General features: G+C 42.0%; 1 long non-coding RNA gene across 1 annotated transcript in view; it reads left to right on the top strand.

The window, feature by feature from the left end:
• LOC144267754 (uncharacterized) overlaps positions 1-24,272 on the top strand; it is a 99,734-nt gene extending 75,462 nt beyond the window's left edge. The window contains exons 6-8 of the long non-coding RNA XR_013346659.1: positions 20,581-20,706; positions 22,146-22,260; positions 22,869-24,272. This is a non-coding gene — a long non-coding RNA (uncharacterized LOC144267754). The remainder of the gene's footprint in view (positions 1-20,580; positions 20,707-22,145; positions 22,261-22,868) is intronic.
• Positions 24,273-25,141: the final 869 nt, after the last annotated feature.

Genomic DNA, 25,141 nt, shown 5'->3' with positions numbered 1-25,141 from the left:
CCCTGTTCCCTGTCCCCCGACTGCCCCCCGGGACCCCGGGACCCCTGATCCCCTTACCATGCCACTCAGAGCAGCATATCTGGCTGCTGCACCGCCCAGCCAGAGCCAGACATGCTGCCCTGCATGAGTGGGCAGCCCTGCCACCCAGAGTACTGCCCACATGACGGCATGGCTGCGGGGGTGGGGGGGAATGGGACAGAGGGGAGGGGCCGGGGGCGATCCTCTTGGGTCAGGGGCAGGGCAGGACAGTCCTGCGGACCGGATGTGGCCCGTGGGCTGTAGTTTGCCCACTTCTGGTCTAGAAGCATAAAATAGAATAACAATGATTTTTGAACATTTGGTATTGGCAGTACCAAGACCGATACCAGTTGTGGACTAATTAGCCATGCCCATGAGATTCACCCAGCATGCCCATAGTCCTCCTCCCTCCCCGCCCCCTGGGTGCCAATTGGGAGGGGCAGGGGACAGCAGAAGCCCCCTCCCCCGAGTTTCATACAGGAGGCGTGCAAGCTCCCAGATGGAGCACTTAACTACAGCACAGCATTAGTGTGAAATGTAAGTTCTGCAGAGGAGAGGTGCCCCTGGAGCAGGGAGTCAGTATTTTGTTTACAAAGAGAGGCAGGGTGATTAAGATAAGATAGGGCTGGTGATTAAATTAAGGATCTGGAAGTTAGCCTGTAAAAGAGGAGTCCCTCTGTGGAAGGGGGAGAGGTTATTTTAGACACAGGGGACTAAGAAAAAATACAGCCAAGCACTGATCCAAGGTTACATTCAGAAAAGGGGGAGATTTGGGGGTGTAGGTGAAAAGAAGGGGGTCAAACCCAGAGCAGGGCTAGGAGTGTACAGAGAAGTTCCCACTCTACCTGTGGTACTTAATGGGGCCCCATCCCCATCACTAAGCCTGGGCCTCACAATGTCTAACCTATTTCTCCTCCCAGCTCCTCAGTGAGGTAGAGCAATGCTGTTATCCCCATTGTACAGATGGGGCACTGAGGCACACACAGAGTAAAGGCCAGATTTTCAAAGGTATTAGGCACCTAGTGAGATTTTCAAATGCACTTAGAAGGTTTGGTGCTTTGTAAACCCCACTACATATCTAGCTGCATCTTTGGGTCCCTAAAAACCTTTGAAATTCTGTCTTTAAGGCACTGGTCTGGGGTCAGAGAGGAAGTGCATGGGGAGAGTAGAACTCAGGTCTTTCAGGGCTAGCTCCTTATCCAGCACACCAACCTCTCTCTCACTCCTGCATGCTGCAAAAAAAGAGGACTCTGATAGATGGGAGCAAAACCAAGGTGGCCATTCTCTAAAACTCCAGCAAATGGTCCCAGGATGGATGTCATGGTTGACAGTATGAAAAGGAATACAGTGATTAGGAAGGCTGGAGAATGAGAGTCAGATGAGAGGAGATCACTTAACTCCCAAAGGGAGGCAGGTTCTGCCCCGTGCTGGGTTGTACAGCAATGACTGCTTTGCAGTTTTACATTTTAACTGAATATCATTTTGTTCAGTCATTTTTTGTTCTGAGTTTGAGAAAAGGAAGGAATGAGAAAGTATCAGATGTGTTTATGCCTCAAATTCTCAGGGTTTCAGCTGTATTCAGGCCAATTCCAGAACAAAGAACAAAAACTGCATCCAAAGAGTCCATAAAGTCGACGACTATTGTCATGATTTGCATTATTCACTGAGCACCATCTCTGTGCTCGGCACTGTTCACAATATGCCAGAAAATCCAGTCCCTGAGCCAATGCACATAAGATGTGTAACTTTGGATAAGATGGCTCAGATATTTAAGTTTGAAGTGCATAGCTATTGACCACACGTATTATCACATGTTCACTCTGATGTTTATATCTGTGAGTGGAGGTACTGATGGCAATAGAAGTTTTAGTTGATAAAGGACCAGACGATTCGACCCTTCAACTTTCTTTCTAAAGGATGAGCTGCCCAGAGCTCCTGTGCCTGTTTATTTTCATTTCCTGCCTGCAGTGGCCCTGATGTCTCAATTTTTTCTCAACTTTAAAATATAGAATTTTCTTTAAGTCTCCTGTGAGAGCTGCAACTCAGTTGCTGCAGTGTTGTGTTTAAGAGCCTTCTGGAAAGTAACTCGCCTTTAAACAGAAGTAAAAGCAGTTTTGCCAACTCTCATGTTTTTTGTTTTCCTTAAAGCCCCAGCTCCTGGATTCAAGTGATATGTGGTGATTTCAGCCTTCATTCTTAAAGAAAAATGAAGTTTCTTGTCCTCATGGCTGTGGAGAAAGCTTCAAAATGTGACCCCAGTGCACCCCAAAGGCTCAAAAAGCAGAAGGCAAATAAAAAGAACCCCAAATCTGTTGTTTTTACATAATCTCATGATTTTAAAGCCAATCTCATGATTTTTGAACATTTCTGATTGGCAATACTGTGAAAATGACTTGAAAGTATCAGTTTCACTCCTGTTTAAGGTTAAAAGAACAGGAATCCTTGTGGCACCTTAGAGACTAACAAATTTATTTGAGCATAAGCTTTCGTGAGCTTGACGTCTGATTTGTGTCCATTTATTCTTTTACGTAGAGACTGTCCAGTTTGGCCAATGTACATGGCAGAGGGGCATTGCTGGCACATGATGGCATATATCACATTGGTAGATGTGCAGGTGAACGAGCCTCTGATAGTGTGGCTGACGTGGTTAGGCCGTCACGGCAAACCTGGTGGCTGAACTTTGTGACTTTGTCCTATTTCACATTTGGGGACAATGTATTCCTTCAGATCAGCAGCACTGCTATGGGTACCCGCATGGCCCCACAGTATGCCAACATTTTTATGGCTGATTTAGAACAACGCTTCCTCAGCTCTCGTCTCCTAATGCCCCTACTCTACTTATGCTACATTGATGACATCTTCATCATCTGGACCCATGGAAAAGAAGCCCTTGAGGAATTCCACCATGATTTCAACAATTTCCATCTCACCATCAACCTCAATCTGGACCAGTCCACACAAGAGATCCACTTCCTGGACACCATGATGCTAATAAGCGATGGTCACATAAACACCACCCTATACTGGAAACCTACTGACTGCTATACTTACCTATATGCCTCCAGCTTTCATCCAGACCACACCACACGATCCATTGTCTACAGCCAAGCTCTACAATACAACCACATTTGCTCCAACCCCTCAGACAGAGACAAACACCTGCAAGATCTCTATCAACTACAATACCCACCTGCTGTGAAGTGAAGAAACAGATTGACAGAGCCAGAAAAGTACCCAGAAGTTACCTACTACAGGACAGACCCAACAAAGAAAATAACAGAACGCCACTAGCCATTACCTTCAGCCCCCAACGAAAACTTCTCCAACGCATCATTAAGGATCTACAACCTATCCTGAAGGATGACCCATCACTCTCACAGATCTTGGGAGACAGGACAGTCCTTTCTTACAGACAGCCCCGCAACCTGAAGCAAATACTCACCAGCAACCACACACCACACAACAGAACCACTAACTCAGGAACCTATCCTTGCAACAAAGCCCGTTGCCAACTGTGTCCACATATCTATCCAGGGGACACCATCATAGGGCCTAATAACATCAGCCACACTATCAGAGGCTTGTTCACCTGCACATCTACCAATGTGATATATGCCATCATGTGCCAGCAATGCCCCTCTGCCATGTACATTGGCCAAACCGGACAGTCTCTACATAAAAGAATAAATGGACGCAAATCAGACATCAAGGATTATAACATTCAAAAACCAGTCGGAGAACACTTCAATCTCTCTGGTCACTCGATTACAGACCTAAAAATCACAATATTACAACAAAAAAAACTTCAAAAACAAACTCCAACGAGAGACTGCTGAATTGGAATTAATTTGCAAACTGGATACAATTAACTTAGGCTTGAATAGAGACTGGGAGTGGATGGGTCATTACACAAAGTAAAACTATTTCCCCATGTTTATTTCCCCCCTTCCTCTTCCCCCCCCCCCCCCACTGTTACTCACACGTTCTTGTCAACTGCTGGAAATGGCCCACCTTAATTATCATTACAAAAGGTTGGGTTTTTTTCTCTTCTGCTGGTAATAGCTCACCTTACCTGATCACTCTCGTTACAGTGTATGGTAACACCCATTATTTCATGTTCTCTGTGTATATAAAATCATCCTACTGTATTTTCTACTGCATGCATCTGATGAAGTGAGCTGTAGCTCACAAAAGCTTATGCTCAAATAAATTTGTTAGTCTCTAAGGTGCCACAAGTACTCCTGTTCTTTTTGCGGATACAGACTAACACGGCTGCTACGCTGAAACCTGTTTAAGTTTAGTTTCTAGTCTATTATTTGTAGGGACGTAACACCTCTAGAGCCCCAGGCAGGTGCAGTATAAACTTTTTGGGCCTTGCCCTAGTAGGATGTTTCCGAAGTTAAATGATCATTCCAAGCTTGTTGCCGTTCTAACACTTTTTTGCAGTTCATCTAGATTTTTCTACAATTGTTTTAATTGTTGTATTCAAGAGTTAGTAACAAAGAATATACATTAAAACTTTAAACCTAACTAGTGTTACTTAAGTGACTTGACACAAGATGTAACGACATGTTAGTATTAGAGCTCAGTGAATCTAATATTTATTAAATCCTCTTTTTTTTTTATATAGGAATTAGATACAGTGGTCCTATCAGCTAATTTCTAAGTTATCTGCAAAAAAAACCCTAGAGTTTTCAGGTGCCTAAGTAGCCATTGGAATCACGGTTAAAGTTGCCCCTTCCCCACCCCCCACCCCGCAACATCTGAAATGGCGCTCCTACTCCCAACATGATGAACTGCAGAGATCTGTCAGAGACCTCTGCTGCATAAGACAAGGCTGTGGAATTCCCATGCACAGGGTTTTCACTGCTTTCTCTCACACTTCACCGCCACGCAGCAGTTCTCAGGTTTTAAGCTTCTTTTGGGCTTTCTAGGGGTAGGTAAAATGTCTTAGGATTTGGCCTGCCTATATTTGCCTAAAACACTGGGAGGCTTGTCATTTCTTGTCACCACCTTTGAAACACTGCCTCTACCAGGAAGTACTTTAAAGAGCAATATTCTGGCATTGAGCAAATTGATATGTGGACGTCACGGCTGGGAGTTGTTTAAGGGCTGATGTTTCTACAGACAAGGATGTTCAATATGGCTGTGTGCTCTTGTTTGAAAAGTAAAGTAAGTTGTGGAGACAACCCTCTAGTCCCAGGACCTTCTGTGAGAGGAGAGTCTCACGCCCCATCTCCTCTTCCCTCCTGAGAAGCAGATCAAAGAGTTGCTGGCAAGGAACTCAGGGAGGTCTCCTCCCCGCCCCGCAGCAGTAGCAGCAGGGAGCAGGAAGCTCTGCATTCAAGACTGGGAACTCTGCCACTAAGTTCCCAGCAGTGATGTCTTCCACTCTGCCATTATTCATTTTGTTTTGGTGCGATGAGGGAAGTGTGATGAGGGAAGTGGGTGTTTCATCCTTCTGCTCTCTTAGCACCTCATCTTTCCCACCCCCTTAGATTAGGAAAGGTCACAAGTAGGGCCGGTCAAACATTTTCCATCAAAATGGGTTTTCAGCGGAAAATATGGTTTTCAACACAACTACATTTTTCTCAAAAAGTGTTTGGTTTGTATGGAAATGTTTGACATTTTGTCACAAAAAAAAAAATCATCACCTGGAAAACTTTTGGGTGAAACCTAAAAATTTCAGTTCAGCAATGCCACTGCAGTGTGTCACTGGATTTATAATTCACGTGCCTCATGTCCCCATTTCTCTCTATAGGCCAGGTTCCACAGCTGGACTACATCTCCCAAGATGCACCATGGACATGGGACTTTCATGATGAATGGCAGCAATTCAGCCAGAGAGGAGACTGTGCTGCATCGTGGGAGATGCAGTCTAGCTTGACTCATAAAGGAGAACGGGGAGGCACAGAGGCACCCGAGCTACAACTCCTGTGAGGCAGTGCAGCAGCATTTCCAAATCAAAATGTTTGATTTTTGGCTGAAAAGTAAAAAATATTCTCTGGGGAAAAAAAAAAAAAAATTCTGACCAGCTCTAGTCTTAAGGGCGCCTTCCCATCTCTCCTCTATACCTGAAGAAGGGGATGAGGATTTGCCCCTATCCATGCACACCCCTTGACTACTCCCAGTATCTATGGGAAAAGTGGCTCAGCCCAGATTTCCCTCCCAAACACCTCTGCCAAAGTTCCCTCTTTGGGGGAGGAAGGTGTTTTCTTCAAAAAATCACCCCAGAAGAGGAAGTAGGAGGGCATAGGGAGTACATGAATCATCTCTCTCTTCCCTGGTCTTCCAGCTGCAAATTGGAACAGAGAATTTGTTATATATCTATGTCTATAGGTATAGATATCTATGTGAACAACTCTAGGCATTTATTCACTCTGTCCCTCACTCTTACAAAAAGGATGCTCAGTGGAAAAATGAGTGAAGCCACACATTAACATGCTAATTATAACTGCTTCTTATAAAGCAACTCAACTTGCTACTAAAGGAATGAGGGGTGTTTGTCCTCTGCATTCTCCTCTGTGAATTTTTCCACCAGCAGGCTCTCCTTGAAGAAACCTACCTGAAAAAGAAGAGGCAAGTACTCTGGGTTTGTTTCCTTGATAGGGAGGAATGTACTCCAATTTATTTCTGATCCAGGCAAAGAACAGAACAGTATGACCAGAAAGGCAAAGGAGGTCTTGCTCCATGTGTGGCAACTTCTACTTATTTTAATTCTCACTAGAAACAAAAACATGCATGAAAGGAACTATTTTAGAGAATCCAGGAATAACATGGTCTCTTCTAATTCAGAGCTTCCTTGTGTGGGTTAATACAGGGTTAATTCTAACTATGTCTTATTAAAAATGATGTAGTGTCTTGTGATTCCAGAGAGCAGATCTCTGAAAACAGTAGTGTTGCAGTTTGCTCTGTGCAGGAGTTTTGAATCAACTGCTGTTTTGTTTGTTCTTCGGTTTATTACACCACCATTGCTTTTTCAGCCTGCATTAATTTCTTAGCAGTCTACACATGCTATACACATCCATCTCTATAGGGCTTTACTCACTTTACCTTAGCCTGAGCCTTCAATTACACCAACCTGAATTTTCCCTAGGAACCCTCTGACATCCTGTGCCTTTGCTTATTTTATGCAGTCTCTTCTCTCCTCCATTTCAAAAGCAGCAATTGCTTATACAGTGTTTACAAGGTTGCCAACTCTTGCAGTTTTATTGCAAGTCTCACAATATTTTGTGGTTCACTTAAAGCCTTAGCTTCTGAAGCCATGTGATTATTTAGGGATCTCAAGCTTTCATTTAAAAAAAGTAAGTGACCTGTGCACCCCAAAGGCTTAAAAACCAGAAGGCATTAAAAAACTGCAGTGTGTTTTTTTAATCTCATGATTTTTTTATTTGGGCCAGTGTCTCTCATGGTTTTTGAACACTTGGGTTGGCAGTACTGTGTTTAACCCAAGTTTTGTCAGTCATCCTGTGTAACCCAATGCATCCAGAAACAATACATCTCTTAGATTGTTAGCTTTTGGGCAGGCGCTGTCTCTCACACCATTTGTATGGTGTGTGGCACAACATGGTTGCGATCCTGGTTAGTGTCTTTGGGTACTATCACAATACAAACCAACACCAGCTTAACTAAGATAATCCGTCTCACCAGATGAACATGTCTAGACCTGGTATGGATCCCTGTAATCCTAAACCTCCACCATTTACCTTTTGGCTTTTTTAAATATCTGGAGTCTCTAACTCTCTCACGGATCCCTCTCTCAAGCCCATTTCCTGCGGGCAGCAATCTCTTTAAGTGTCAGAGATACAAACTCTTTTTGCAAGCTCTGATTCATTTCAGATCTGGATCTCTTGGCCACTGCCTGCTCCATGTTTCCTCTGATTAATTCTCCAGAAAGCTACCATGCCCTGCAGTGCTCTATAATTATAATTCTTTCATATTTATATTTCAATAGTGTCCAGAAGCACTAATCAGGATTGGAACCCAATTGTGCTATGCAAATACATACAGTGTCTCTTCCCTGAGGATCTTACAACCTAAGAAGACAAATGACATCTGAAGGGTGAGGCACAGAAGGCTACAGTCAAGTCTTTGCATCTATGTAGCTATATAGCAACCATTATTTTTTATTACACCCTTACAAACAGATAAAGTGCTGTTGCATGAACTATGTTCATCTGCTCCTTAAGTCAGCCTTGAGGAGAGGATACTGGCCTTATGGATTTTAACTAACTAGGAAAATTGGTTAAGCCAGGGTTTCCAAAGGCAAGCAGGGTGAGAATGGTATTTTCAGGCCCACTGAAACCAAATTAATGCATTATGCGCAACAGCTCAGGACTACATTACAACCTACTGAAATAAAAATTCCCAGTGTATTGATTTACTGTTGCAGGCAGCCATACAACAATGTCAAAGCAAATGGTTCTCCTGTGAAGCCAGTGATTTTCCAGCAACGGCAGCAAATGGAAATGCACAAAGGAACCACAAGGGACTAGCTATTACATGAAGCAATCATTTCTCTTCCTGAAAGGAAAAGCAGTAATAGCATCCCATAATGTCTCTCCTAAAGCATAATTCAATAATTAATATTTGCTTTTCGTCATTTGTATGGTATAATAATGGCAACCTAAAATGGGGATCCCGGAGCAGGCGTGGGTTCTCCCTGATGGAAGGCATACATTTTGTTAAAACTATTATAAGATAAATGACTAGCTAGAGGATTCCTTTACTTTTAGGGTTACCTAATCCCTGGGAATCATTTCCATGTGAGGGTCTAAGTCAGTTCTTCTCTATAGAAATGTGTTTAGTGGGTACTGGGTCTGACTTGTTGTGCCTGGTCTGAGCAGGGAAAAAAGTAAAAGAGGGAAATAAAAAAGCCCTTCTGAGCAGTGCCTGTCAGTCTCTTGGAACTGCTACAGCCAGTTGCTTTCTTTCTTTGGGGCCCTGCCTGCTGCAGACGTATTAGGCACAAATTCTTGCATCAGGTCTTTTTGTAATTTATTTTTAAAACTACAGAATGACCGTGACCCTTGGCATTGAACCAGAAACCCTCTGATTATATGTCTTTGTAAAGCTACAGCAAGGTTTATATATGTGGTAGCTACTATTGTACAGTATGTGCTGTCTGTGCCAGTGTTTCACAAAGTGTCCTTAGCACACAGGATGTGCGACTGGTAAATAATCAGTTGAAACATTTTTTCCTTTTCAGACACATGTTATTCTTATCCTCCAGACCCTCCTTCCTAACCCTTTATATGCCAAATCCCAGATCAGCACCCAGTGACATTGACATGATTATAGACAATTATTGTGGGCTTCTTAGTTGCACAATGAAGCACATAAAATACTGTACCTGTTGCTAACAGGAGATAAAAAATGCCAGACCTCTACAATGAAGAACCAGGGCACAGTAATCTAGACCCATTCTACCATTCCGTTTCAGATTCTAGTCCTTGTAGCAGACACTAGATTGAACTATAATATTCCTAAAATATAGGCTCCTTTGAGGAACATACTTTGGCCATGTTGGGTGGTGGCACTGAAACCTATCACAGAAGTATTGCAGAAAAACAAAGGTCAATGACACCATTCAGTAAATGAGCAGCATTTCCTGTTGATGATTCACAAAGAGATATTGCATTTGGCTCCAAAGATGGTGCTTCCTAACCCAGAAAACAGCTAACTTTGATACATCCAGGACACCCGCCATAGGACAATGTTTTCTGTAGAGCAAACATTTGATTGCTTTATGACTACGGTAGGTTTACCTTGTGACAGATAATAAAATCAGGTTTCAGACATATTTATATGTAAGTTAAGTTGCACATAAAAAGTCTGTATATTCTTGTCATAGTCATATATTCTAAGGCCAGAAAGGAGTACTGTTATCATCTAGTCTGACCTCCTTATAACACGGGCCACGGAACTTCCCCAAAATAATTCGTGTTTGAATTAGAGCGTGCACAGAGAAAAGCCAGTCTTGATTGAAAAATTAGCAGTGATGGAGAAACCACTAAAGCCTTTGGTAAATTGTTACAATGATTAGTTACTTCACTGTTAAAAATGTATGCCTTATTTCCAGTCTGAATTATTTAGCATCAACTTCTAGTCAGTGGTTCTTGTTATAACTTTGTAGTACTGTATCTCTAGATAGGTCATAGAGGCCTGCATTAATATTACATACTTTCATAGTTTTGGCTCCATTGTGCTGGCCAATGTACACACAGAGAATGTTAAAATGTTTTCTGGTCTAAAGAATTTACAGACTAAGGAGACATCCTCTCCTTTCAGTTACATAGTAATAGGTACCCAAAAGAGAACATTTAGATAGGGTACTACACAAGTCCCATATACTCATTGACCTTTTGAGCATCCCCTTTTTGACAAGAATATAAGCTGAAGCTGAATGCAGTCTATTGGAACACTTTGCTAGATTCTGCATTGTGCAGTATAATGGAGTGCTTTGCTAGATTCTACCTTGAATTGAAGGACATTTTACAGTTCAAGTGTTGTGGCAAGACTTATCAAGCTGGAGATCTACAAGGAAAATATCTAAGTGATCTGAGACAGAAAATGCTTTGCTGTGTATCCTCCATTTAAATGTCCTTACATACAAATGCATCATGTATGCTAATTACTTTTTCAGTTTTGTTCCTGAGTTACCAAGTTGTTCAGCGTGCTCTGTGTTGGCCTCAAACTTTTCGTTATTGATGTGGTTTTTCAGACTTCCATCCTTTGCTTCCACGTTTGTGGATTATTATATGAAGCTGATGCCTAGATTTATATCTCATCCTCCACACCTTTCTTCAGGAAACTCAATAATGTTAACTTGTCTGATGGGGTTTAGATGACTCAGAGCTGTTTGATGCACTCAAGAAAGCAAGATATAATAAAGATTTCATGTGCAAGAAAAAGCAGCTCATCTAAGTTGTTGTTGTTTTTTTAAGGTTGTGGCCAGTTATTTCCTATTTGTTTTTTAAAAAATTACCTTATATTTAAGATTCCTTTGAATTCAATTTCAAATCCTGATATTTTTAGCCTTGCTATTATTTTACTGTTGGTTTTATTCTTTTTTATTAATTTGTGGAGACCCCATCCCTGAGGAATCTGGGTATTCTATTCGATAAAAGATGTATCAGTTATCCTCTGAAAGAATCTCCTCAATTTTCCTGCACTGCTTGGCTACTCTTTTTCTTGTAAAGTCTATGTGTACATAGTAATCTGAACTCCTTCTGTGTACAAGGCAGGTGACGGAAATAATCTCCTTTGTGTGAAACAATAAGGGAAGAACAAGACTGTTCGGCTAAAACGCTCGCTGACTCAAAGCTTGGCACAAAACAGAAACTTTATTGAGGTTTAAGATAGTTTAGTTAACTTTTCCTGCAGTTATTTTCATTTCCAAACATACCTCAATTACCTGGTGACAGCCAAGATTGGAAGGGAGTGGGCAAAAATGTGACAAGGAAAGCTGTTCCTGTGAAACTTCCAGCCCAGCTCTGAAGACCCAAAAGGTTCAGCTATGATTTGAAGAAGAACACAAAGTTGGGGTGCTCCTTGAGCCAAACCTCTGACAATTCTCTAATATCTCTCTCTGCCCCTGGTATTTCTAGGGTCTATCAATATATCTGAAATAATCTAGTCACTTCAGAGGTGATTCTGAAACTGCAGAAGGTGAAAATGTGAGCCCTGTGCTCAAGTTCAAGAAACATAGTAGTTTTAGAGTTGAATCTTCATTTTGCAGTCTAGGATTATCATATGGATACCATCAGAATGCTCACACATTGATTTATGGATAACAGATTTATATATTCCATGCCTTTGAGACCACCACAGTAGATTACTGGAGTGCTCTAATTCTAGGACTTTCTGATAAGCACATATGCATATAGAGCTTGCTGCAGCATTTTGAGTCCATCAGTTGAACTAAACGTGCAGAGCAAATGTTTCCAGTGTTGAAGAATGTGTATGGCTTTTTTTTAAACAGTGTTTTTAGTACAAACTAGTATTTATTGTTTAGAAAGTTTCCAAGCAAATGGCCCTTAGTGTTGTTCAGATGCACCTTACGTTTCTTGATCTTTTCATTCCCCCCCACCCACCCAAAACAACAAAAATGCTTTTTACTTCTACAAATCATCTTTTCTGTGAAAATGGTGACTTCTCACCTCTGGCACATAAATATAATACCATGCTTTGGGGGTGGGAGTTCACCATTATTTAATGCCAAAAAAATTGTGCTTACTGGTAGAAATGGTGCTCTTTTGTGGATTCACAAGTTGTAGAGTAAAGTTTTGTGGAGAACTTTCAGTTTTGCAAACTGAAAATGAATGGTATCTGCCCCCTTTGCTCCCCATGTGCCTAGGAATATCCGGAAATCTGTGCACTCGGGTTATCTCCTTCCTGTATAGCATTTTGGTCTTTAAGATCTTACCTGACTACTTGCAGCCTAATGATCTGTGGATGGAAGCCCAGCCTAATGATCTGTTGATGGAAGCTTTTGTTCTTTCCTTGGAATGACCAAGCAACAGCAGACACCCCTCGACCATGCTGACATTACCACGTTTAAAATCTGAGCAACAGATTCCACTCTGATGGCGGAAAGCATCTAATAACACACTTGAAATGGCCCCTTGAGAATTCTTCTTATGCACGTGGTGTAGACCTGGGATAGTGGCTTTTACACCATCCCCTTTTCTGGTCTGTACAGGGGCATGACTAGTACAAAAGGGACACTGGTTGGGTTATTCCTATCTCCCAGTGATCCCCAGCTGCTGGAATGACCAACCAGGGTTGTGAGCTGCTAGCGCAAGATGGAGCAGTCTTCAGGCTGCTCTACATCCCATTGCGGACTGGCCTGGCATCTGGCAGTCCAAAGATTGGAACAAAGCCAGGGTGACTTCGCACCACCTTCCTCCAATGCTGTACAAAGGCTGAACTGGGACTTGGTGATTGGAAAGCCTGTTGTTCTGCTTCAGAAAGAACAAAACTGCTGATTTAAACCCAACAATGTGATTACAAAACTATCTCTGACAAATGTATAACTGAAAAACCCCGTTCAGATGAAGTCAATAAGTTGAGATTTGTTCTGACCCTCAGTGCAAGTGTAACCAGAGTTTTTGTTGGTGGTTTGTTCAGGGATTTTTTTGCTCTAACTTTCTTGTTTCCCTGGTTGTAGGGGATGAGGCAATTTACGAAGAAATGCAAAATCAGACAATCATGCCATATTATTTACTCAGGAGACCAGATGAGCTCATTTAGAAGAAAACTTCAGACAACTTGCCATGCCGGTTAAAAAGCAGCTGGGTGGGGATGAATCAGGCCTCTGCTTGCCCAAAGCTAGAATGCATGCTAAAAACGCATAAAGATAATGACTGCACTGTTTTCAGCTGATAACTTCAGCATTGCTGTTTGAGCCGCTCAGAGCCAAGCTGATAAGTGCTGGGAAATATCAAGCTGTGACAAGGTGCAGAGAGCTTACCCTGGATCCAGAAAATGCCCCTGGGGTTGTGGAGCAGAGCACCTCAGGGCACCAAGGAATTTAATTACTTGATTTAAAAGGCAACATCTGTAACTCCCATTGACTCCAGTGCGAGCTCTAGGTGCTCAGCATCAAGAAAATCACATAATGAAAAAGCTCTTTAAAAGCAGGCCACTTGTAGGCAGATGGGAAAGGCATGGTAGGGAGCTAGGTGGCTGCAGGGATGGCAGCCAGGCTAAGCTATGTGAGGGGCTGATTTTTGTTATAGCCCAGATGAGCCTTTTTGTTTTGTTTGGTTTCAGAGTAACAGCCGTGTTAGTCTGTATTCGCAAAAAGAAAAGGAGTACTTGTGGCACCTTAGAGACTAACCAATTTATTTGAGCATGAGCTTGCATCCGATGAAGTGAGCTGTAGCTCACGAAAGCTCATGCTCAAATAAATTGGTTAGTCTCTAAGGTGCCACAAGTACTCCTTTTCTTTTTGTTTTGTTTGAAAGCCTTTTGCCTATTGTTAAAGATCAACTGTGATGAACACTCAACATGTTTACGTTTGCACCTCGCTGGGGGTTAGGGCGCATTAAGACTGCATCGCTGTTCTGCTTGCTTTGGTAGTTGAAATAGCAGGGATGTTATATCTTCACCCCCTTGCTTTGTTGAAGAGTATCAGCACAATTCTTGGAGGGCGACACAAGGCTGAAACCTGAATTACCACTTCCCCTCTCTCATCTAGGATGGCGAGTCAGAATCTATGACAATCTGTTTATTCTGGTTTTCTCCCTCAACCTGCATTGCTGGCATGAGCTCCCTGAGCTGAATGGCTGGCCTAAGAGGGGCAAAGGAGTAAATCAATCACTCGTCCATACAGCAAGATCCCTCCTGCTACTTGTCTGCCAAGCCAGAAGTGTGAGCAGAGTTGTCATTGATGATGCTGACACAACATATCAAGATCAGGATTCACCAGACTCTGGCTCTGAGTGACCTTGAGCAAGTCTCTTAACTTCTGTGTATCTGCGCATCTGTAACACTGGTACAGTAATTATATGCTTCACATCTCTAGGAGAGAGTACAGTTTCGTTATTTGTTTTAAAGCACTTTCGCTCCTTAACCAAAATAGCAAAATGAATATAACAGATTCACATTTTGAAAACTTCAACCTCAAAGCCTCCTTTCTATTAATAAGAATATGCCCAGTTTCCGTTATAACTTCTTTTGCAAATCTGGCTTCTCTTTTGCTTTCCTGTCCAGCACTGACTTCCAGACAATAGCTTGTCTATGCACTAATGTTCTGCCCCACTGTTAATGAAATTTAGCATCTTATCTCTTTGTGCTGCCACGCTCTGGCTAGATGAGTTTTCCACAATAACCTAACTCCCAGACTAACTTATTTACACTTGTTGATACTGATCTTCCGGTTCCATCTGCTAATCCAGGACCTGATTCTGTATCACTGATTCACATGAGCAGTCCCTTATTCAATGGAGCTCTCACATGTGTAAGAGCAGTTGGGTAAGGCCCCTAGTTACTCATACAATCTCTTTGAATCTGGTTGCACTGTTTCTCCTTTCTTTGCCCTACTATACATGTTAGTATTAGAAGCTGTCATACTTGGGTGCCTGGAGGGGTAGAGATCCAGCCGTAGATGGGGAGGGGTAGAGTAGAGGGAATACTAGGATAGGGAGAGCAAAAAAGAATAAAAACATTAAAAAGAGAAAAAATGCACAGAAAAGAATAAAATAAACAGTAAACTACAAGAAGAGAGTGAGTGTGCAACCACTGTACATGGAGCCAGGGCCCTTAAAGACACGAACCTATCTGCCTATACACTGTGAAATTAAGCATTCCAGGATGGGCATCGCTGCTAGTTTATCTATAAATTCACCTTATAAACTCATAGAATTTAAAGACAGAAGGGGCCATCATGATAATCTAATCTGACCTGCACATTTCAGGCCACAGAACCTCACCCACCCACTCCCGTAAAAAACGTATAACTTCTGGCTGAGTTACTGAAAAACTTCAAGTTACAGAGAATCCACCATTTACTCTAGTTGAAATCTGCAAGTGACTCATGCCCCATGCTGCAGAGGAAGGCGAAACCCCCTAGGGTCTCTGCCAATCTGACCTGAGGAAAATTCCTTCTCCACTCCACATATGGCAGTCAGTTAGACCCTGAACACGTGGCGAGACCAAACAGCCGTACACTTGGGAACGAATTCTCTGTAGTAACTCAGTCTTCCTTGTCTAATATTCTATCACCAGCTGTTGAGGATGTTTGCATCTGGCAGTCAATGCTTCTATATTACTTCTATAAAAACTCTACAGCTGGGGCTGTGTGTGTATTTTTTGGGGGTGTGTGTATTTTTAGCAATTTTTGAGTTCTGTGTTAACAGCAGCGTGTTTCAGGGCTTTCTCTTTGTGTGTACACACAATACTGTTTCAAACTGCACTACGTTATAGTACACTAGGCAACCTTTAGTGCAAACCAGCAGGGTCTACACGAACCAACCAATGTACAACGTGTTAGTCATTGTCTTTTGTATGACATTTTAAAAACAATAGGCTGGATTATAATTGAATCTTGAGAGTCAAAAGCTATTCTAATGCTTCTGGGGTAGCTAGGTGGATTCCCCCTTGTGTCACCACTGTAGCATGAACAGGACACTTGTCCATGTTATGTTGCATGGCTTGTACCTCACCACAGTCACAATTCGATGAGTCTTTGAATTTCCATTTGTGGAGGAGATTCCCACGCCTTCTGTGCATTGTCCGAACGTGGTTGAGTACAATCCACTGCCTATGGGAAAGGCAGAATCCCAGGAATTCTTTCATTGGCTCTTTAATCAGGTCTTTGCTTGGGATGTCATGAGCAGCCCGCAATTCAAGCCAGTGAGTGCTGGTGTCCTTTCTGTTGGCCTGTAGCATTGACGGGTGCATCCAGAAAGGCTTCCTGGATTTGAGTCAGGAGGGTGGCCCTGAGTTGAGATCTTGGTGTATCTGCAGGCAGCCAAGATTTTGTTGTACTCCTGGACCACAGCAGTATCTCACCTGATGATGTTGGCTGGTGTGATGCCCACCAAAACTGAAATCTACAGTATTGGCATAGACCCAAGAGAACCGCTAACAATCCAGAGAGTAGCATTGATTCCAGTGTCAATGAGATTGGTGTGGGAGCTGTTGCACCAAACTGGTGTGCAATGCTCCACTGTTGACAAGGCCAGGGCTTGGACAGACGATCAAAGCATGCATGCATCACGTCCCCAGGATGTGTCAGCAATCTTCTGCGTGATAACCCTTGTCTTTATCTTCTTTTTGGTGTTGTCATGGTGTTGGCAATAGCTCAGTGTCCATTCAAGGGTAACCCCGAGGTACCATGGATTGTGGTCATGCTAAAGAGACAGCCCATATGTTAGTGTGCTTTAAAAATTACACCCCTGTACTGCTTATTACTGCTCCATGTCAACAAGCCCCTAGATTCAAGTTCGGGAGCTGAGACATTGCTCATATAAACAAACTGGCCTGGGAAAGGGGTGAAGTCAACACAAATTGAGTAACCATTCTCATTCTTTCTCCAGTGTTTATTGGATAAACACCAATTTCATTTTTATTTATTGATTAATTGGGGGTGTTTGTTTATCAGTTAAAACCCAAAAGCAGACACCCTACCTATAACCCACCCATTAAACGTTTTGTTAAAACCTTTTTACTATTTACAAAGCACCAAATATTTTAAACATGCTGGGCAAACAGCACCACATGCTTCCAGTGTGAAGTAGCAGCTGCTGGAGCCCAGATACATTCACAAGCAAAACACATGAAGTTGAGTAAAGGTTTCCAAAATGTAAAGGCACCTACCTCAGAGGTCTAAACCCACTACCTATGGGATATATCCTAAATGTGGGATGTTTGACTGAAGGGTTTTGGTTCAGGAGGTCCTCCATTTTGGGGACTTTCTTCATCACCGAGGGGAAGGTGCATTAATCTGGACCTGTTGCTGCATATGTCTCTTATTTTGAACATATAATCCTCTCCTCCTACTACCTTTTGCACAACACACATTGCACACTCAGATCTCTCTCAGTCCCACCCTCCACTCCATTATTTTCCCCCGTCCCTCAGCAAGAGCTGCAAGACAGAAGAGTCTTTAACAGCTGAAGCTCCTTAAAACCGTTTAGCACCTCCTTTTTTCTGGAAAGGTGAGACAGAGAACTTGAAAGTCTGCTAGTCTGGTAACTGGAGTGCAGTCGCTTGTCAACAAGTGCATCAATGTTTAGCATCCTGGGGTTATTATGAACCACCAGTTTCAGGTGTTCATGATCATTTCCGCTTAAGTTCACAATAAGAGCTGATCAGATACGGAACAAACAGTATTTGTGAACATCCATTTGAATTCCAAATAGGTATTGGTTTGATAACCTTCATAAGTCTTCATAATTAACTTTTTCTGAATGAAGTGATGAAGTGAGCTGTCGCTCACGAAAGCTTATGCTCAAATAAATGTGTTAGTCTCTAAGGTGCCACAAGTACTCCTTTTCTTTTTGCGGATACAGACTAACACGGCTGCTACTCTCAAACCTGTTCTTCTGAATGTGTTTTTGTTTACAAAAATGTGTAAGAAATGGCCTTTCTTCATATGCAGATAGGATATTTACGAATAAACCAGATTGTCTGTTTGCTGTCCTTTATTCATTATTAAAACTTGTTGTAAATTTTCCATTGTAAAGTGTTTTCACTGGAAAATATAGTGCTTACTAAATTTTTATATTCCAAGAAGCAACATTTTGAAATGAAACATTTTGTTCCAAATCAATATTTAGTATTTTATTCTGTTTCAAAATGTCAAAATTGTTTGTTTAGACATTTCTTAATTGAAACTTTTGGGAACTTTTCAGTATTTCTTCTTTTCATCATGATCTGAGAGAAAAACAAATGTCAAAATGATGGAATTTTCCCCAGGATGAAAATTCCATTTTCCTGCCATCTCCATTCATTATTTGTCATGTGTTAGTTGGAGGTTCAATGTTACATTTGCACAGCACAGAAAAGAAGAATACTTTGCTCTTATATAACGTTTTTCACCTGTAGATCTCAAAGTGCTTTACAACAGATAGTAAATATTGGGAAACTGAGGCACAAAAAGTGAAGTGGTTTGTCCAAGCAGATCAGTGGAGGAGTGAGGAATAGAACTCAGTCTCTTAACTCCCATTGTCTTATCCACTAGTCCAGAAACATTGCCATATTCTCAGCACTTAGGTGACTGCTCATAGACCATTGACAATGAACAGCAAATAGTGTAAATGAACAGTTCATGAACAACCTATAGTGTGAAAATTGTTCATCACGTTATTTGGTTCATATTTATGTATAGTAACTACAGACTTGATCTGGCAATGATTCACAAACTGAAAAAGGAATATATTTGTATTGTGGTTTATTTGCAATGTAGAGTCTGATCAGCTCTATTCATAATGCAGAATTTCTAAAGTAACTGTGTGAGAAGATGATTATTTCCTGGGAATTTAATATTAGCTCCTTCAACTGTCCTCTCCAAGGCGTACTAACAGACTAGTCAGTATGCCTTAGACTAGTTACTATGCCTTATAGCAATACAAATGGAGGTTTGTGGTTGTGTTTGAATGGCTTACACGTGACTTAGTACTTCACAAGAAAGGATTAAACATTTATAGGAAAAGAATGGCATCTGCAGTTATACTAGCTAAAATAATAATGATCATTGCTACCAACCCTCCTGGTTCAGGGCACATGCTGATTCCCCAGAGTCGTCAGGAAGAAAATTCTTCCATGTCATAGTAATGCCCTGTTACGTGTTGTGTGAGGATCTTACTCCTTCTTTTAAGACATCTGGCACTGGCCATTGTTGAAGAAAGGACATCAAACAAGGGGCCAAATTCCAATCTTGTTTACACTGGTTCAACACTGTAAGTCCATTGACTTCAGTGGAATAGCGCCTAGTTTACACCACTGTAAGTGAGATCTAAATCTGGGCCTAGATGAACCAGTTTTCTGTTCCATATGTCAACCCCTAAATTCTTGTAAATCATTGGCTTCTTCATGTCAGTATTTATGAAGTGAATGCAAAAACTGCCTGGAAAAAAGGCCTTTCAGTACAAATGCCTTTGGAATCAGCTGTTTGGGGCAACATTTTATAGCACGGGGAAACATAATATTAAATATATGTTACAAGGTGGGGGTGAAGATGGGAAAGTCAGCAGCTGGTCCAGTAAAATATATTACTTCACCCACATTGTCTCTCTAACATACTGGGACTGTCATGGCTACAACTACACTGCATATAGCAGAATGATAAAGGCAATTGTGCAGAGCATTATTGCTGCCAAGCTTATTAGCCATACCTCATGATTCATAGAGGACTCATTTCTAAGGAAAATAGCTAATGATTTCAGTAACAAAGACCGGTGCCATAGCTTCAGTTATGCAAACACATCACACAGTATCAGGGGGGGAAAAAATGCCAGAGAGAACAACAGAGAGAACAATCCGTATTGTTATTGGCAACATCTGTAACTGAACCTTTGAGGGACTGAGCTTTTCTTCCAGGCCAAAATGTGTGAAGTAGACAATGATGTGGTCAGAATTGTGATTATCCTGCAAGTTAATAATGCTTCAGTAAAACTCATTACAGAGCTAATGCATTAAGGCACAACTCTTTATAATTTTACTCCACACAGAATAAATCATGCTGGTAAGTGTCTCATTTCAGCCATGGGCATCTCCCACTGCACTAGGCTGATGAGCCCTTAAAGAGAAAGAAAAACATATCCCTGTTGTGAAATATTCTGTCTGTATTCATTTCATTTGCTTATTCTGCAGGAGGCCTGTTTCCTGCACTACAGAGTGAAAAGGATTTCCTTGTTGAAATGTCACCATAACAAACACCTGCACACTATGTACTGTGGCTTTGTTGTGTTTTCTTTTAACCCTTGAGTGGCTTTTTGATTTTTTTAAAGGGTTAAAATGGGCTGCCCCCCAAATTTTGTTTTGAGGTCTAAAGAGGCTAGAATACTGGTTTTAGCCTTTGTTTTTCATTTTCACATGTCTCTGACTACCTAGGTTCAATCAGAAATAGCACATTATTGCAAGAAAGACTGTTCTCATGGTGTTTGCATCCTGCCTGGAACCACTGGACATCTGGGAAGGAGGAAGCCTTTTCTTACCTGACTCCAGCAGATGCAAAAGGTATGGATGTAACTTAGATAAGGTATGTAACTTATCTAAATCCTGGAGGCTTATGGTATTTACACCCATCCCTACCTAGAGGCACAATCCTGCTAACACGTATGCATATGACAATGAGGCTATTCACAAATAAACTTATTCACATGCTTTTCTGTGAGTATGCAAGCAAACTGAGGTGTCACAGAAACACCACAGGCAGTTTGCGGTAACCCAACCTGCCTTGTATACTCTCAAAACCTCAACAAACAGCTCCAGGTCCCTATGCGTGGAATCAAAACCTGTAAGCAGGCACAAGACTTCATTGAGGTATCTGAGTAAGACCATTTAAGTTGTACCCTCAGGACCAATCATGAGCTGCACTGGGACAATTTTTGTCCTCAGTATTTTACCTTACTGTTGAAGCTCTGTACTGGCTGACAGTTGAGATGGGAGTCACCTACACTAGCAATTTTTTTACCCTTTATTACCAGTGAGCAGCCCTGTACCCATGGAAGCGCTCGTATAGACCTGAAGCAGGTGTTTTCACCACCAACTATGTCATTTAGCCCTGCTGCAACAGTGGAAATTTTTAAGGGAAAAAAGGCTCAAGGAGACATAGCCTTGGTGTCTGGCCTTGAACTTGATTCTGACTCATAGGGTACACTACTGCTTTGACAACCATGGTTTTGACATGTCTGTGCTTAGATCCTACTGTGATTAGCACCTTAAAAATACCGTAGATAAAAACCATCCCACCTGGTTCCCAAGTGGGTAGTGTGGGTAAGTGAAACTGGTGTTGAAAGGCATTTGCTTAAGAAATTGCAATGATGTTCATTAGCAATAGGCTGATCCAGTTATACAATTCTCAGCAATCAGGGAACACTGATTTTTGTTCTTGTATATGCCTGGAAGGTGGGAAGCCTCATGAAAAGCTGGAGATAGGGCTGGTCTGCATCTAAAATTTAGGTTAACTTAGAGACGCAACTGTAGTGTAAAAAAGCCCTAAGACTCCCTCCCTCCCTCTTGCACAAATAAAGCTTTTTCCTGCAGTCTGAATGTTGGTAAATATAACCTTGAGGCCATCCACACCTGCTGTTTGGGTTTAGGCATTAGCAAAGAATTCAGTCTGGCTGGTCATTAACTTTGCACAGAATAAGCAACTTTAGAAAGCAGAACTTTATCAAGGCAGATTATCAAACAGGCCTTTAAATCTGTACTTATAATTTTTCATGTTGATGACATTGGACATGAACATTTTGGGTGCCAAAATATTCAGAACAGCAAGATCAGCATGCCTACACACGTGCTATTTTCACATACAGCGCTGAGGTTAGATATGTCAGAAAACATGAGCGCCCAAAATTGGGGGTCTGAATGTGTGAGCAGGGTTGAGGACACTTTCAAAACCAAGGCCAGACGTGTGTTCTCATAGCATCATTCTCCTTTCTGTCTGTGCTCAGGGTATGAGAAAAAAGCTGCAACATACAAAACACAACTGGGAGGTTACTGATTAAAAGTGAAGAATACAAGACAGGAACAACTGTTAGGCTGGGCAGTTGTTGAAGATAATTCAAGGTGAGCTAAAGTTCCCTAGCTCACCTATAGTACAATGTGTTCTCAGCGCAGAGCCAAGCAAGCCATCTGATTGTTGAATTAGATTTATGCAGTAAAAATATCAATTGTTTGCAAATGTCCTGATTTGAAAAAGGAAATGTTCAAACCTTATTTTATAATTTTACTGAGAGATTTAAACTGGCTGCAGTTACAGGCAGCCTTACAACACATATAAATGTCTAAGTGTAAGTCCGTTACATTGTATTACATTTTTATGTCATTCAGTGTCTTAGAGAAGGGGGAAATGTAAGGCCTGGTCTTAAGAGGTGCTGAGCTGCTTCATTCCCCAGGGACAATCAGCATCTTGCAGAATTGTGCCTTAATTTGCCCGCAAAGTATTTCTTCAAAGAGAGTTTTAAAATGGCAAAACAAAGTTATCCAGTTCTCTAATAGGAATGACACAGTTAAGCTCCCCTTGCTGACTTATCTGTGCTGTAACTGTGAAATAAAGCACATGAACATATGGGACCTCAGGCAGGGAAATTGGGTACTTGCTATGTAACCTTCACAAATCAGTTCATTTCTCTCTCTGTCTCTCTCTCTCTCTCTCTCTTTTTTTTTTTAAATAGCATCTGAAGGAAGCTGAATTGAACAGCAAGTAAACAAATGAGAAGAACACCCCACCCTTCCTCTTATTTGAAGGCTGTGCAATTAATGGAGAATGTGATCAGCCAGTCCTTCCCTTGCTGCCAGGACAAACTCTTGTTAATTCACGTTGCCAGTGTTCTACAGAGCAACAGCAGCACTTGCCCTTCCGCTTGCCTTTTGGTTGGACAGCCAGTGGCACTGCACAGGGAGAAAGTAAGACACAATGGATCTGAATCTCACACCTGGGTGGTGTGAATGGGTGTTCTGCATACACTGTTGTGTCGTGGGAGGACAGGGTATCACTGCCATTTCGGTTGCTGCAGTAACTCCACTATGAACAAAAAACCTCTTCCCAGTCAGTACACAGAGAAGAATGTGAAGAAGGTGCTTTGCAGTCCCTGCTATATCGTGCTGTTTGTTGTAATAACAGGATAAGTAACAGCCAGAAAAAGATGGAGTTGAGGGTTTCTCCACCCCCAAGTCTATTTATCCCTCTTGACCTCTAAGCATCACCTTTCAGATAGCCAGCTAACAGCATCTGTGAGCTGGAGTTCTTTGTACCTTTTCCCTAGACCAAAATTATCCACCTTTTCAGAACACAATCGGTGAGATCTTCAGTTAGTGTAAATCAGCACAGATCAATTGATTTCAGTGATCTGCACAAGTCTGGTGACTCGCATTGACTTCAGTAGAGCTAGCCAATTTACACCAGCTGAGAGTCTGCTCCCATAACACTAACTCTTTTAAATCCGTACGTGTAACCTCAGTTCTTCATTCAGTTCTTCCTGAGGCACAACTCCAGTTGAAGTCCATCAATTTTGCCCAAGTAAGGGCTGTGGTACACCCGAAAATTAAATTGACCCAGCTCTGTCGCTCAGGTTGTGAAAATCCACAGCCCTGAGCTGAGCTAAATTCTCCAGTAGTCAGTGCTAGGTTGATTGGAAGAATTCCTCCTAGCTCCTGCCTCTCCGGGAGGTGGCCTACCTTTGCAGACAGGAGAACCCCTTCCACTGGCATACGTAGTGTCTATGCTGAAGTCCTACAGCCGTGCGTCTGCAGCAGTGCCGTTGTGTTACTGTAGCATTTCAAGTGTAGACAAGCCTTAAGTATGAAGTAAAGAAGACTTCAGGTTTGGGAGCCTTTTTTATTGTTATTCTTTAATTATATATCTTGTGAGTTGTTCACTTCTTGGATGTTTTTCCATATGAAAAGTTTTGCCTGACTCTGCATGCTCAAACAAAACCAGAACTACTGCCACAAGATCTGTGAACTCAGAGATACAACTGAGGACTCTCTGAGCCATTGAGAAGTCTCTCTGAATCTCTCTTTATGTCAAATTCATACCCATGGTAATGCATCTGAGTGAGACATCTGCACAATTGGCTAGCTAGAGACAGGTACCAAAATATCTACCCTGTCTTCTGGCAGGCAGATTACATCACTATCCAAAGTATTGCACATTTCTGAACTAGTCTGACCTATCTTTTTTTTCAAACCTATTGCTGTAAAATATGCTTCGACACATGCACTAAAAAAAAGCAACAAAGGTTTGTCTTGGGTTTTGGTTCTGTGGATAGAATATCCCCCAAACTGGAGATAGAACCTATACTACAGATTTAAGAGATTAAATCCTCAAGAGAGTCCTAATATGCACTGAGTGAATTCAAAGTCCAAAATACAAACACCTGGCAGATAAGATTCACCTAAGGAGAGTTCCCAGGAAACAAAACGTCATTGCTCTGTTGGATGGGGGCGGGAAGAGGGGGAAGGAATCATTAGCTGAAAGCGTAAGCTGTCTGTGAAGACTTTATATGAAGAACTGATGTGTGGTGAATCAGTCCTGAAGCACTCTCTTGTGCAATAGGCAGTCAGTGGGAGGAACACACTGTCATTTCCCTGGGAACACCCGCAAGTAGCATCTTACCCACTTCACTACAGTTGGAACACACCCCAAGGAGCAGAGCATGTAGGGCCCGACGTGCACGTTGACTATCTTCCCGTTTCACCGTGCAGGCAGCAGTACAGGAACGCCGTCTGAGCACTCTCCAGGATGTGGTGTATATCGGAGCAATCGTCAGACTGAAGTGCTGCTGTCTTGACTACCTTTCTATTAATAGAACAAATCAAAATGTTTTGAAGAACTGGAAAATATTGGATCAGAAGATTTGGCCTGTTTCTCAGCAAGTGGTTATGTTCCCTTGAGTGTGATTCATAGAACCCAAACTTCCTGCACTCGTCTCATGGACTGTTAGCT

This window comes from Eretmochelys imbricata, chromosome 7, assembly GCF_965152235.1.
Source record: "Eretmochelys imbricata isolate rEreImb1 chromosome 7, rEreImb1.hap1, whole genome shotgun sequence".
Lineage (NCBI taxonomy): Eukaryota > Metazoa > Chordata > Testudines > Cheloniidae > Eretmochelys > Eretmochelys imbricata.
The sequence above is the reverse complement of the archived record's forward strand: the minus strand, read 5'-3'. Positions and strand labels throughout refer to the sequence as shown.